General features: G+C 40.0%; 1 protein-coding gene across 1 annotated transcript in view; it reads left to right on the top strand.

The window, feature by feature from the left end:
* The first annotated feature begins 12,725 nt into the window (after window positions 1–12,725).
* The window catches only part of epg5 (ectopic P-granules autophagy protein 5 homolog (C. elegans)), a 124,358-nt gene continuing 121,297 nt past the window's right edge, over window positions 12,726–15,786 (top strand). The window contains exon 1 of the mRNA XM_028805745.2: window positions 12,726–12,839. The gene's annotated coding sequence lies outside the window, so the exon portion shown is untranslated. The remainder of the gene's footprint in view (window positions 12,840–15,786) is intronic.

Here is a 15,786-nt window from a genome sequence, read left to right on the forward strand (position 1 = left end):
TTCCTAGTTAAAGTCATACGGAACATTCTCCATTTTAAGATGGACAAGTTTGCATATTTGCCAATGCTTTTCAATGGGAAATTTTGAAATGTTAAAACTTTGTATAGTGCGATGTGTTCAAGATGTAAGAATGAAAATTGAACTGTCTTGACAAATTTCTTTGAAAAATAAGACTGTCACATCTCAACAAAAATTGGTCCACTGGGCAAGTTGATTCGTGTGGACAGACAGACAGACATGGGCTTTCACAATAAGTGCTTCATGCATTATATGCAAACTCATCTAAATATGATTAAATATCTCAGATTCGACTTTAAAGTTCAATGACTAACCCAATGGTCACATTAACTGACTACATAAACCTCCTTTATTTCATACAGAACTTTTGTCTCGTTGTTTCTTTAGTTTGTCACTCACATTTTCCAACAATATTCACATTTAGTTAACTAGCAACCCCATGCCATCCCAATATGTGTGGGTGAGAGTGTGCCCAACGATGGACTGGTGGCCCATTCAGGGTGGGGTCCCACTAACACCCTGTACTGCTGGGATGGGCACAGGTCTCCAGTGACATTAAGTGGGATACACAGGTTAGGAACTGAATGGATAAATGGACCTTTCAGCAGTCCAATCCAAGGCAATTTACAAATATAGAGCCAAAGTCAAAGAGTTTTAATAAATTTAAACTGGCTGAATGATTGAAACGGAGTGGAGAAACGTGTGTTTTAGAGACTTAAGTCTTAGCCACTGGGCTGTGCAATAAACTTATTATAATGATTAGGAAATGCAGGTTTTTAACTAATGATGTATTTTTCCAATTAACCGTACATTGAGCTCTAGCAATAAATCCCCAGCAGTAGACTTTAAGCGCCAATTAAATTGATGCAACCTTTCAGTTAGTGCTACAGTTCCTTAATAACTAATGGTAAATTATTTTCCAAAACTAATGGAAAAACAGTATTTTGGGAGCACTTAGAGAAAACAATTGAAGAGCAATTAAACTGATGAAACATCTAATGATATTTTCAATTGAATTTATGAGGTAGGTCTTGATTAAATTTGTTCGGGTTTATGCTGAATAGGCAAAAACAGATCATAATGCATTACACTACAGAACCATTTTGTTGCTTAATTAGAGAAGTGTTATGACCGATTAAGCTCTATTTATCACATCTCTAGTCTGTTGTAGTGCACAGAAAAGTTGCATTACATGGAATAAAAAAAACTGAAGGCACGGACACTGAAACTAGGGGATCACAAATTTCCTCTTTGACAAAATATTTCAGGCATGAATAAAGATGGTTCCTGTATGTAACCACACTAAGTCTATCATAAAACTGACCAGTTTGTTAGTGCCATGGTCTACAGAGGACAGTTGTCTTTTCCAACACCCCAACTCAAAAACATCTGTTTTTTTTCTGTGCACATAGGTCAGGTCATATTGGGGAGCATGCATTGGTACGGCGTGTTGCTGCACCCACCACATAATGAAACAGCTTGGGATCCCCGTTGCCACTCATCCCAAGACAAACATGTGGTCCAGTCCCACCCTCTGGAAATGACCCTCTATTTGCCGCAGCCAGGTGTTACGTGGCATCTCCTTGGCATGGTTCAGATGTTTGGATCATCAACAATGAGGATCCTGCGAGCTGGATTAACCTCAGGGAATCGCACCATGTGGCTGTAGTGCTGTAACTAATGCTCCCTCATAATGCAGGTGATGTGTCTCATTCAGGACTCCGTGAGCAAAACAAAGTCAAACCAGTGGTACCCAAGGATTCTCCAAAGAGACACAGTACCAAAGGAGTCCAGTCTTCATCTCCGGATCACTGGATAGTGTCCATATCTCGCAACCATATAGCAAGACAGGAAGCAACAGAACTCTAAAGACCTGGGACCACATGCATAACGCCGTGTGTAGAATTCGCACTATAACATGACGTAAGCACAAAAGCCGAAATGTGCTTACGCACAGAAAAATCCAGATGCATAAATCTGTGCGTTCACCAACTTCCACGTTCTTCCGCTACATAAATTCCGGTCAGCGTGAAAAGTAACGCTCATGCACGCGCCTGCTGTCCCGCCCCAACTCCTCCCAGAATTACGCCTCTTTGAATATGCAAATCAATATAAATAGCCCTTAGACTCAGCGTTCTGTGAAAAGGCAATGGCAAAAGTATGAGGAAAAATAGAAGAATTTCAGCGAATACCAAATGGAGGCAAAGAAAAACTTATTATTTGTTGGTTTACACAGTTATATAAGCAACAAAAGGAAGCCGATTGAGTGACATAGCATGTCGGAGAAACTTGAAAGCTCAAGTTCACAAAGTCGCACAGTGCCTGAAATAAAAAAGAAGTTGTCACATATCAAAGTCGGCGCGAAAAGGCGACTCGTAGCCCACCGTCTGAGTGTCATATGAAAGCTTATTAGGGTACAGTGGAAAAAAAGCACGAAATGTCAACTTTAATCTCAAAATTTCCACTTTAATCACGTAGTTTATTTTGTCATTAAAGTAGAACATCATAAACTTCATCTTAAAATCGTTTAATTTACTAGTTTCTCAAATCCCATCGTAACTAAAGTAGCACGTTAAATGCTCTGTTGTGTATTTGATCTTATATGTGCTCTATGTGCCTGAATCACTACGTGCTCTTCCTCCGACAGGACACAGAATCCATTACATTCACAATATTACAGCTCTTTGAATAATTAAAATACTGAGAAGTACATGTGATATCATTTTCATGATGATATGAGTTAAAGCATGTTATTAAACATGGGAACACGGTGGCACAGTGATTGTTCATTTCTTACGCAAGATGCTTGCTGTGCCATGCGCGACCTTCGATGAAATGCTTTATTACAGAAGTACTGTCTTTTTCAAACGTACTAACTCCCAATTCCTGTCCTTATTTCTTTCTCCAAATACCCAATCGCCACAAAATCAGCTCTGTAATAGACGTTAAGCCATCTGTAAGCTTAGAACGTTGATTCAGCGCGAGGCAGGAACAAACCGTGAACGAAGCTCAAGTTTCTTGCTAGAGCTGCGGCACCGTGTAGTTAAAAGTTAAATCTGTATAATATAATAAATATATTTTGCTGCATTTCTTCTTAAAAATGATATCGTCATCATATGTAAATACGCGCTTTATAAAGTGGCTCAGGTTGTGCAATATTATAACTGTATCATAAGTACAATTACCTCACGGTAACTTGCAAGTACAAACAGTTCTGCAAGGAGCACTTGATGGACTGATTGAGTGCGTTTATAGTTCTTGGGATGAAACTGTTTGTGAACCGTGAGGTCCGTACAGGAAAGGCTCTGAAACGTTGGTCGGATGAGAGCAGTTCAAATAGCGAATGGCTGAGGCAGCGTGTGCTTGATGCTGTGTACCGATAATTCTCTTTATGATCGCTGTAGATCTGTGATTCACACTCAGATACAGTCATATAAATACTCTGAGTGGTGCAGTGAGAGTAATATGGAAAAAGATGATCTGCTGTGGCAACCCCTAATGGGAGCAACTGACAGAAGAGGAAGAAGAAGAAGGTGCAGTGAGAGTAACAACGCTAAAGCAGTTATGGTATTTAGAATAGTTTGACCATTCTGTGGACCATTATATTGTTACAGGTTATTTACAATCAGATGCATTAAACTAATAAACAATATGCGGTTAATTTCAGTGTATTTATAAAGCCGCATCAGAGATGTGGATCTAAAAAAGAAAGGGAAACCACACAGGAACAGTAGCACTGCTTTGACGCTGGGTGCCACCAGTCTGCAAAACCAAGCAGAGAACTTGCGTACGACAGGGTATGAGCTACCGTGGAAATGTGCGTGGCTTTAAGCCAAGTTTAGGTTTTATACATCGCGATTTGAACGTGGAAATGTTCTTATGCAACATTTCTGTGCGTACGCACCGTTTATACATGAGGCCCCTGGACCTTCATCCTTTTGCATAAATATCAAGAGCATAACACACCCCTTTCCAGTGACTTCACCAGGAAGAGTCACCTGAGACATGAATGTTGCCGCCAAGGTAAGTAAACCTCTCGGAAAAGTCGACATTCTGCAGACAGACACTGCTGATGGCTGTACCCCAGAGGTCATTAAAGGCCTGAATCTTGTTTTTTATCAGGACACTCACAAGCCCAGACACTCCGATTTCTCACTCAGACTCTCGAGAGCCCCAATCAGAGCCTCCATTGACTCTGCGAAGATCACAGCATCGTCAGCAAAGTCAAGATCCGTGAATCTTTCTTCACCAACAGAAGCCCAACAGCCGCTGGACCCCATGACCCTGCCAAACACCCAGTCCATGCAAGCACTGAACAGAGTAAGAACAAGAACACACCCCTGACAAACCCCAGAATCAAATGGGAAAAACGCAGAGATTCTCTTTGTTTATATTTATTTATTTGGCTGACACCTTTATCCAAGGCAACTTACAAAATTTATGATACAATTTCATTTGGTTTTCCAATTGGAGCACAGGCAGGTCAAGTGACGTGATCAGGGTCACACAGTGACAATAGTGGGATATGATCTCACAACCTCAATGTTTGAAGTCCAAAGCCTTAACCACTAAACCACATTAACTGATTGCCTGCCTGTTTACAAATGCAGCAAAACGAAAATGTCAAAAGGAGGTGAAATGGTATCAGATGAGCAAAAAGCCTTTGGAGGACTTCACTGGTCTTCCTCAAAAACTGGTCTCATACCAGGCAGCCTGACCCCAAAACTCAATAGGTAGGATTCAAACCCTGTACTGTACATGTCCAAAATGGGACTCAGACCCTTCAACTTTAAACTTTAAAAAGTCCAATAGAGAGAAGGAAAGCTATAAAACAATCTCTGGCCAAGCAAAAAAACAAAGCAAGTTCTTTAAATTTAAAGAATTTATTAAACAGTTTCAAATTCCAACATAAAGGCATTTTATTGTCACCAGCTAGACTGGAGTTTGGAACGAAGTTTGTGGGAGGAAAGAAAAAAATAAACGTGACTTTCTGTGTTATCAGATAAAATTAAAGAGCCCCGCCAAAGGTAAACACTGAAATACACAAAATCAACAACGTCAGCAGCCTCTCCATTTATATTGTCAGGACAGCTGCATAATCAGTCGGCCTGCCTCCTCGGCTTCCACTTTAAAGGAATACTCCACAAAAATAAAATATTCATTCAGTATTTTACCTACATCATGTAGCTTGTAGTTATGGCCAAAAAAAATCATTTCATGTTTTAATGAAGAATGGAGATAAAAAATAAGTTTATGACACAATAGAAGTCAATTACAAAAAATTCCAAAACAATGCATGCATTTTTATACTAAAATATTGTTAAATAGATAATTCCAGAAAAAAAATCACATCATAAACAGGAAACAAAAGTCACATGGGATTGATTTTGGAATTAAAGATCCGTCTCTTCTACTCATTCATTGGTCAACAAACTTAACATCAATTAAAAAGATATTTTTTTTATGGATGATTTTTATATTGTTGCTGTGGTTCAGAGTTAGTGTCCATAGACATCCAGTATATCAGAAAGTTTATCTCCATTCTTCATTAGAACATGAGATTTTTATTTTCCTCAAACATTAATATAAACTACTGTACATAGGGTAATTAACATATACAAAAATATTTTTGGGTGGAGTATTCCTTTAAGACATTGTGGCATGTGGGTAGAGTACTGGGCTATAAACCACAGTTACCAGTTCAATCCCTGCCTCTAACGTACCGTGTTGAGCCTGGCCTCCGAAAAATTAAACAGTCAGTCAAATGGGTTATATATCCCAGGATTCCACACTGGCACTGGTAGGGCAGAAACACCTTTCATTAAAGCATCGGCAAAAGAGACAGATGTATCATCAATCGATTTAGCCTTCAGGGCAGTCAGCTCTATGGAGAGAACAAGCCCCTCTGGCAAAGAGCTTTGACCCTTCATGTTTCCCCAAATCTATCTATCTATCTATCTATCTATCTATCTATCTATCTATCTATCTATCTATCTATCTATCTATCTATCTATCTATCTATTATCCAACCCGCTGAATCCGAACACAGGGTCACAGGGGTCTGCTGGAGCCAATCCCAGCCAACACAGGGCACAAGGCAGGAACCAATCCTGGGCAGGGTGCCAACCCACCGCAGTCTGTCTGTCTATCTATCTATCTATCTATCTATCTATCTATCTATCTATCTATCTATCTATCTATCTATCTATCTATCTATCTATCTATCTATCTATCTATCTATCTATCTATCTATCTATCTAACTTTGGAGCAAGAATGCAGAAGTATTGTTCAGTCTTGGCATGATTGTAATTAAAAAAAAAGCTCAGTACTTCTTTTGTCAACATTTAGTCCTTCCTATGCTCTTATCATCAAAATACAGAATTTCCACTTAGGCAAACTATACAAGGGGTTAGCAAAAACTGCACCCCTTCAATGTTGTCTTTTTTCATTCTGTTTGTGGGTCTCACCCTTGTAACACTCTTGAGACTGCTGGGAGGGCAGTGTAGTAGGTGGACTGTTAAGACTTTAAACCACAAGATGGCTGTTCCAATTCTGGAGTCTACACCTACTGTGAAACCCTCAGCAATCTGCTTAACCTTCCTGTGCTCCAATTACAAATAAATAAGCAAAATCAACATAAAATGAATCCTGAGCTTAATAAACCAACATGGATAAGGGCACTTGCCAAAACACAGCAATAAATACCCTTGTTAATTTCTTCACTCTTCAGGCAATATGCTTACACAATTATTTTTACGATGCATACCCACTGAGCCTTTCATTTTCAATTCTGCTGTTCCTGGTGAAGATTCAAGTGGGATACGTGTACACTTTACAATTACCAAAATCTGAAATTGAATTCGACAGTATTATATCGGACACATACCTGTATAAAGGCATAAAGATTACTTGGGCAAATTGTGTCTAACCCCAGAGTTTAGACGTTGGTTAGGTAGACGTGTGTCTCTAAATAGGCTCAGCGTTGTCTTTGTGCGTGTGGCCTGCAGACAGACTGGCTTCATTACCCAGTGCTCGTTTCTATTTAAATGACTAGGTAACTGCTGCTCAAAGTAATGGATATGTGGCATATTTGCTATAAACAAGTTAAATAATACTGCATAATATATCACAATCTAATACAGAGCCCATTCATTACATTATGTGTCTAAAGTTATTTGGAAACAATTATAAAATAAATTGTTTTGTAACATAACATTGCCACACCCATTTCATTAACCTTATGATTGTGAGAGGCCACAGTCTATCCCTGTAGCATCAGGCTCAAGGCACATCAGGAACCAACCTTGAATGAAGCGTCAGTCCATATCATGGTGTACAGACATATCTTTGGGATGTGAGAGGGAAATTATGGAGCACTTGGGGCAAAACCAATGAAGACATGGGGAGAACATGTAAATTCTGCATAGAGAGTGACTGAATGTGGGACTGGAATTCAGGACGATGCACCCATGAAGCAGCAGAATGAAACACAGTGCCACTAGGCTGCTCTGTATGACATATAAAAATCAAAGTATAATTGTAAATGTATATATGTAGTTTAGTACAGACTCCTTCAGTATCAATCAGTTTTCACCATATACTTTAACAAAGCACATATTTTACGACTGAGAACTGATAAACTGTAGGCATTATCAAAAGTAAAATGTAAAAACATACAAACGTACTTAATATGTTAGATTGTCTGCAAACTTTCTAACATCTATTGAATCATCTTTGTTAATACTCATGTTGCTTGTATTGTTTTAATAAAATGGAACAAATTGGGGTACATGACTAGGCTTACGTTAGAGCCACAGTAGAACTGGAACAAATTTTGGTTTGCTAAAGGCTTATCTAGTAGATCTGAGACTACTCCAAACTGAAAGAGGGGGGGGGTTCCAAGTGGGTTGGATATAAAACATAAGCAGATGACCTCTTTAACTTTTATTAAAATGCAGCTTTACTAACTTATATTTCTCAGCCAAACTTAAAGATTATTTCTATTTTCTTCACAGTATATTATTATAACAGGGTCCTTGATCATATTTCATGTTTTGATAGAGGTTATACTAAATTTATGCAATATTATTATATCCCAGATTAGTTACTTCATTGTTTATTCTCCCCCACCTCTTTGATATGGTACTTTCCCACACTTACCACTAATATTGTTGTCAGTATTGGCCAAAACCTGGACCACGTTAAATGTACCTGCATTTTAGAATAACAATAAAAATGCTGAAAAGGTAGTCTACTAGAGGAGAGGAAAGCAAGTAACCTATGTATATTTTTAAATGAGCAAGTAACATATGTATATTTTTAAAAGCGTTAAAAAGGATTTTTTTAATTAAATAAAATGTACAATCAAACATACTGAACAAAATGTTGAAAAGATCCCCATATTTACCAGCATTAATATTTACTTTATTTAAAATCTTCAAAAATTCCATAACTGATTTTTGTTGTTGTTGTTGTTTAATTGCGATCTCGAATCTGACTCTTTCTGACCCGATGGACTTTAGCATGCCTGCATCTGAATTCATCTTGTTGGGATTGAGCAAAATATAATGAAAATACAGAGAAAAAATTAGATTTTATACAAGACAACATATATATATATATATATATATATATATATATATATATATATATATATATATATATATATATATATATATATATATATATATATAAATACACACAATGATCATCCACAACAATAAATCCAGGTCCTCCATATGCCACCAAAATGGCACTGACCCAACCAGGCATGGACTCCAAAGACCTCTGAAGGAATGTTTTTGTGGTATCTGGCACCAAGACATTTGCAGCAGATCCTTTACATTCTGTAAGTTGTGAGGTGGGGCCTCCATGGATTAGACTTGTTTTTCCAGCACATCCCAGACATGCTCAATTGGATTGAGATCTGGGAAATTTTGAGGCCAACTAGAACTCTGTCATATTCTTCAAACTATTCCTGAAGTACTAGGGTGTTGTACCGTGTTAGCCATTATGAATGTAGAGAAAAGCCAAGCAAAATGACACCTTTTATTGGCTAACTAAAAAGATTACAATATGGAAGCTTTCGAGGCCCCTTCTGCAGGCAAGATGTACATGATGAGTTGCCTCGAAAGCCCTCGAAAGCTTGCATATTGTAATCTTTTTAGTTAGCCAATAAAAGGTGTCATTTTGCTTGGCTTTTCTCAACTATTCCTGAGCAATTTTCACAGTGTGGCATGGTTATTATCCTGCTGGAAAAGGCTGTTTCCATGAAAGTGTGTACACGGTCTGTAACAACCTTTAGGTAGGTGGTAATGTGTCATTGTGAAATCCACATAAAGGTGAGGACCCAAGGATTCCTAACAGAACATTGTCCATTGACAGTGGCATCATTCTGCCTCTGTCAGCTTGCCCTCTTCCCATAATACATTCTGCTTGCATCTCTCCCCCAGGTAAACAACACACGCACACACATGGGCATCCACATGATTTAAAGGAAAACGTTATTCATCAGACCAGGCCACCTTCTTCCATTACTCTGTGGTCCAGTTCTGATGCTCATGTGCCCATTGTAAGAACGTTCGGTTGTGGACAGGGGTCAGCATGGGCACTCTGACTGGTCTGTGGCTATGCAACCCCATACACAGCACGATGTGATGCACTGTGTGTTCTGACACTTTCTCTCATGGTCAGCTTTAAGTTTTTCGGTAATTTGTGCTAGAGTAGTGGGATCTGACCAGACAGGCTAGCCTTCCCTCCACACATGTATCCATCAGCCTTGAGCACCCAGGATCCTGACGCTAGTTCACTGTTTGTACTTCCTTGGACCACTTTTGGTAGGTACTAAATACTGCATACCAGGAACACTCCACAAGACCTCCTGTTATGGAGATGTTCTGATCCAGTCATCTAACCATCACAATTTGACCCTTGTCAAATTTCTCAGATCCTTATGCTTATTCATTTCCTGCTTCCAACACATCACCTTCAAGAACTGACTGCTCACTTTCTGCCAAATAAATTCTACCCCTTGGGAGATATCAATGTTATTCTCTTCACCTGTCTTGGTTTTAATGTTGTGGCTGATTGGTTGTAACCACTAGGTGGTGCCAGAGAGCCCCAAACCCCAGACACAACCTCAAAGACACAGGTCCTGGGTTCAAATGAAAGTTTTATTACAATAAATACCTTCAAATTGGCTTCTTGTCAATCACAATTCTTTATCTCTCTTTTCACTCTTCCAGTCCTCCCAGATGAGCTTTGTCCTCTTCCACCTGACTCCAGCTCCCCGAGGTGAGGTGCCGGACTTCTTTTATGATGGACACGGGAACACTTCCAGTGTCAGGATAAAGCCTATAGGAGGCACATCCAGGTCAGGTGAAAGGTTCCCAAAATAGAAACAGTCCCTCACTGCAGCTCCCCTTGACAGCCCCCATAAAACCCAGCAGGGCTGTCCCACCAGACTACAATTCCATGCACGCCCTCTGGGCGAATATATGGGAGCAGCAATACAGGAGCACCGACATCCATCATTTCAGGAGAGTATGCACTCCAGAAAAGTTGCATCCCCTGGACATTCCATTACTTTGGCCTTTCGGCCAGGTATGAAACTTCTATCCAACCTTCCAGGAATGCCAGTCCATTCATATTGGTAGTTATGTCAGCTTCTTGTTTACGGCAGACAATGTCAGAACATTCATGGCCATCCCCACTCATCCATGTCATCCATTACACGTTGTATATGTCTGTTTAAATTTCTTATACATACGCATCTGAGAGTCACCTTCCAGGCTCATCCAATGTAAGCAATATCACCCTGGGATGAGAGGGGTCACTGTTGCTAACAGTACCATTTCTTTCTTTTCCCATAGAACAGGGAAGATGCTCAATGAGGGCAACTGACTCCTCCTCTTTCAGTCTGAGGACTGTAAATTCAAGGCACTCCTGGAAGGCGGCATCTCATTTGGACATAAGTTCAGCCCAGGATGGAATTCTATCCCAGACGTAACCAGGGCCGTTCTTAGGCATAGGCAAAGTAGGTGACCACCTAGGGCCCCCACTGCCAAAGGGCCCCGCCCAGCCTTTTTTTTTAGCCGTAAACCAAATACAACTTACAGGTCCATATTTCAGAAGTACAAATTTTCGGTGGGAGAATTATCAGTATGGTTACATGTGAGCAGAGAGGAAACAGTGAGGACAGGCAGCATCAACGGTGACGGTGGGTCCTGGGGTAGTGGGTGGGGCCCCAATGGGAGGGCAGATCATGCTCCTTACCTGCCAGGGCGTCTGCACATCAGATTGATTATAATGGCTTTGCATTAATATCAGCTGAGCACGAAGTTATCGACTCCCTCGATTATTCACACTTAATGTAACTTATTATTAATCAAAGACTTTGCAAAAATGAAAGTATGCAAGATATTTTTACATTAAAGGTTTGATTTACATGCTACGTTAGCTTTAGTCAGTAGGTTCCTTTGACATGTTCCTCTCAAATCTGGTATATATAATATAGAGCATAATCATAACATGATAAGCTTTACCTCACTAACTGTTACACATTTATATGGATAAAAGAATTATTATGCATTCATATGGATAAAATAATTATCATACATTCATACAGATAGAAACATTAAGGCCCCAACAGGTACCTTTGCCTAGGGTCCCCAAAAACCTAAGAACGGCCCTGACGTAACTCATTGCATAAGAAGGCACTGCAGCCTTGTGTTTTTGTTTGTTTGCACCACCAAGCGCTATTTCTGTTACAGTTGACTCCTTTATTAAATGGGGTGACCTAGCCGCCACCACAACATTTATTTTGGAACCCATATTGTACTAAATTTTCTATTTGGCCTGAAATGCTTTTCCAAGGGCAGCACGGTAGCACTGCTGCCTCGCAGTTGGGAGATCTGGGGACCCGGGTTCGCTTCCCGGGCCCTCCCTGCGTGGAGTTTGCATGTTCTCCCCGTGTCTGCGTGGGTTTCCTCCGGGCGCTCTGGTTTCCTCCCACAGTCCAAAGACATGCTGGTTAGGTGGATTGGTGATTCTGAATTGTCCCTAGTGTCTGCTTGGTGTGTGGGTGTGTTTGTGTGTGTCCTGCGGTGGGTTGGCACCCTGCCCGGGATTGGTTCCTGCCTTGTGCCCTGTGTTGGCTGGGATTGGCTCCAGCAGACCCCCGTGACCCTGTGTTCGGATTCAGCGGGTTGGAAAATGGATGGATGGATGGATGCTTTTCCAAAAATCAATAATACTAATTACAATAGCAACAGAAAACCATTTATATATAATCAAACCAGGAGCAGATCTTGTAGAATCCACTCTTAGAGGAGCCCCAATAATGAAACCCGTATCCCACTTGTCCTTCTATTCCACCCTAACACTTTATCTATCCCACGTTATTAAAGAAAATTTTCCAATTCTGAAAACTAATCTTTCCTGAAGAAGCCTCTTTTTTCCCAATCCTAATTTGAACCACCTCTGTCGACGACTTAACCTATATAAACCTCTCGTCCACAGCTCATTTCACAAAGAAGAGCCTTATTTCTCTTTACAGTTGACAAAAAAGTATTCAATCCGCGCGGATGCAACAAATTTAAAAGTCTACACTATGATGACGTATAATTTTCGCGTTTTTCGCGTACAGTTTGACACTCTTTGCTTGCCGTATGAAAGAGAAAGGCGTGAACTGTGCTCACGTGACTGAGTCTTGATTTCCTGCAAAACAACAAACAAGAGCTCGACCTGTCTTCGGAAATCATGTCTATCAAGCACAGTTCGTTGTATGTCGAATGACAGCGCCTTTGACTTCATGAAAGAGGTATATTTTGTGTTTTTTTTCTTGTAATGTTTGTTCTTTCCTAGTAGAATAATGATTTGGGAACGATTGTCTGGACGTTCACTTGGGTTTATTATAATACACGCTGAGGTTATTTTCTTCATTAATAATGGGCTTTTTATGCTTGCAGGCGTGTGGAATACTTATATAACAGTGTTTGAGCCATTTGTTGAAGTTTCGCTTTCGTAATTATTTTATTCTCACCAGAGACACTGAGTTAGCTCAGTGGCGTGTTGTTTAAACGAACGCAATGTGTATTTACTGACATTAAAGTAATATGATTGCGACGCATTCCGTTCTCGATTAAAGTGAAATAACTTAATCGTTTTCATTAATAAATTAGCTCAAAGAGTGTTTTTGCACAGTGTTCAGAATTACGACGTCTGCTTGGTTTTGTGTGTAGTTTGTTAAGATGCTGTACGGAGTCCGTGCCTCTTTATACACTACGTGCTTTTGTATTTTTCTGTATTAATCATTAGAACAACATCCATGTTGCAGACTGGTCTGTCGTTATCATTATGATTTAAAGCATTTTTTAGAAACGGCTGTGTCTCCTCCTTAGTTTGTGGGTAGTACACCGAAACATTTCAGTCAGTTTTTACTTTTTATACTGGTAATGCGAGTAATGGTAAACACGATATTCAGAACTATGAGCTGGCATTCCTTTTAAATTCACACATTAATTTTCCGGATCTAATCCTGGTAGCTCTGGGCTTGAGGCGAGAACCACTCATGGACAGGATGTCAGTCCACTGCTCGACACACTTACATTTACACCCGCGCCGTTTTGATAAATCTTTGTGAAATAGTAAAATATATTTCAAGATTTCATTAGACTTGGTTATGCCCCCAAAACAACAGACACTCAAATAAGTAGTGCTACTGCCAGAACCAGAGACAACCTTCTGGAATATAAAAACAAAGACAACAAGAACCACATTCTCCTTGTTGTCATCTATAACCCACATCCTAAAACTTGAAACTTGCACTTCGAAAAATTATAAAAGAACTTCACCCAATGCTAAACAATAATGAAACGCTGAAAAATGTATATCCAGAACCACCCCTCCTGGCATAAAGACAACCACCAAAACTGCAACAACTAATTGTCCGAAGCTCTCTAAGTGAACCAACAGATAATGGCTCATCTCCCTGCCTACAGAAAAGTTGTAAAATGTGTCCTTACATTTATGATGTAGATTGTGTGGTTCTGCCACATTAATGGCTAGAACATCACATAAAGGGATCATTTTCCTGTAGATTGTTTAATGTGGTCTGTATGAAATGTCCCAACACTGCACTCTCTGTGGGAGAAACTGGACAAACACTCCGCCAAAGAATGAATTTCCACGGTTCCACATTAAACTTGGCAACAGAGATGTTCCTGTTGGAGCTCACTTCAACAGCCACTGTGAGAGGGACTTTAAAGTCACAGCACTTATGGGAAACTTCAGAACATAGCAAGAGAGAAAAGAATGGGAAGTTAAACTCATGCTAAAATTTAACACATTAACAACATGGTTTAATTAGAGACAAGAGTTTTATGGCCAGGTATGAGGATTGTTTGCATGTCTTGGACTGACCCAGACATCATGACTACAGATCCACTTTGTATTAAAAACTCATCAGAAACTTCAAAAGACTTTGTTGGACAGTTATCTTATCAAAAGATCTCAACTATACATTGTTCTCCTCTCCTTCTAAATGAATCTTAGCCTGGAGAGGTCTATTCATTTTAACATCTAAGATGTCTCACTTAAAGGTTTTCCAATGTTGTATCTGTCCTGGTGTCTATATAAACACAAGGAATTCCAGTTTCTGTATTACATCTCGCCTGAAGAAGGGGCCCGAGTTGCCTCGAAAGCTTGCATATTGTAATCATTTTAGTTAGCCAATAAAAGGGGTCATTTTGCTTGACTTCTCACTACATTCATAATGGCTATGGTACAACACCCCAGTATTCCAGACATGTAATAACTAGGGGGCTCTGCCCCCTGCTTGCTTCGCTCGCCAACCCCTGGTCTTGGGTAACCCGAATTACTGTAATGTGATTCACATATGCTGTGTAGTTTGGACGTGTGAGGATGCCGTATGTTTAATACGGAGCGTTCGTTTATTCTTATTACCCATCTGGTGTCGAGCCTGTGTTTTCTGTGGTTGTACTGTTAATATTGTATTACTGTAATGTGATTCACATATGTTGTGGAGTCCGGATCTGTGTGGTTTCTGTACTATCTCGTGTTTATGCTTACGGTGTGTTAGAAGCGCGTGGACCAAGCTGTGTGGTGTGGACGTTTAGTTCAGAAGCGCATTGTAGGCGCCTGCGCCTTTCGTACTTTCCCGCGCCTTCTGTACTATCTTTGTGGACCTGTGGGGCCTCCATAGCCTCTTCCGTTTGACTCTGGGGTGCAGCACAGAATCCTCTTTTTTGTGTGGCTGTGTCGTTAGTCGTTAGCTATGGGCGTGTTGTTCCTTCATTTCTCATTCACGTTAGTTGAGCTCTTTCGTTTTTGGGCCGTGACTCCTTCGTTCACGGTGGATCAGACTTCGCTTGCGGTTTATGAGACGCGCGCTGTAGGCGCCTGCGCACTATGTCTCATGGTCCCATCGCCGTGTACTTGCGTCCGTGCCTTCTGGTTTACCATTCCTGGTTAGTAATATGGATAAAAATGAAATACAAACTTTGTGCCAATATACACAGACTTATTTTGTAAATGTTACAAATAAATAGTATTAAAAGGTTAAAATAAAGGAGGGATTCATGGCTTTACAATAGGTTATAGTTTTTTGTTTTTTTTTTCTTTTTGCTTTAGCATTTTTCATTCCTTTCAATGCATTAATATAATGAGCAAATTCCGGGATACTTCTTAATAGATGTCAAGGTATCTTCTTCAACTCCATGTCTCGGTAGTTTGTTCCAGATTCCCAC

This window comes from Erpetoichthys calabaricus, chromosome 7 (genome assembly GCF_900747795.2).
Source record: "Erpetoichthys calabaricus chromosome 7, fErpCal1.3, whole genome shotgun sequence".
NCBI lineage: Eukaryota > Metazoa > Chordata > Cladistia > Polypteriformes > Polypteridae > Erpetoichthys > Erpetoichthys calabaricus.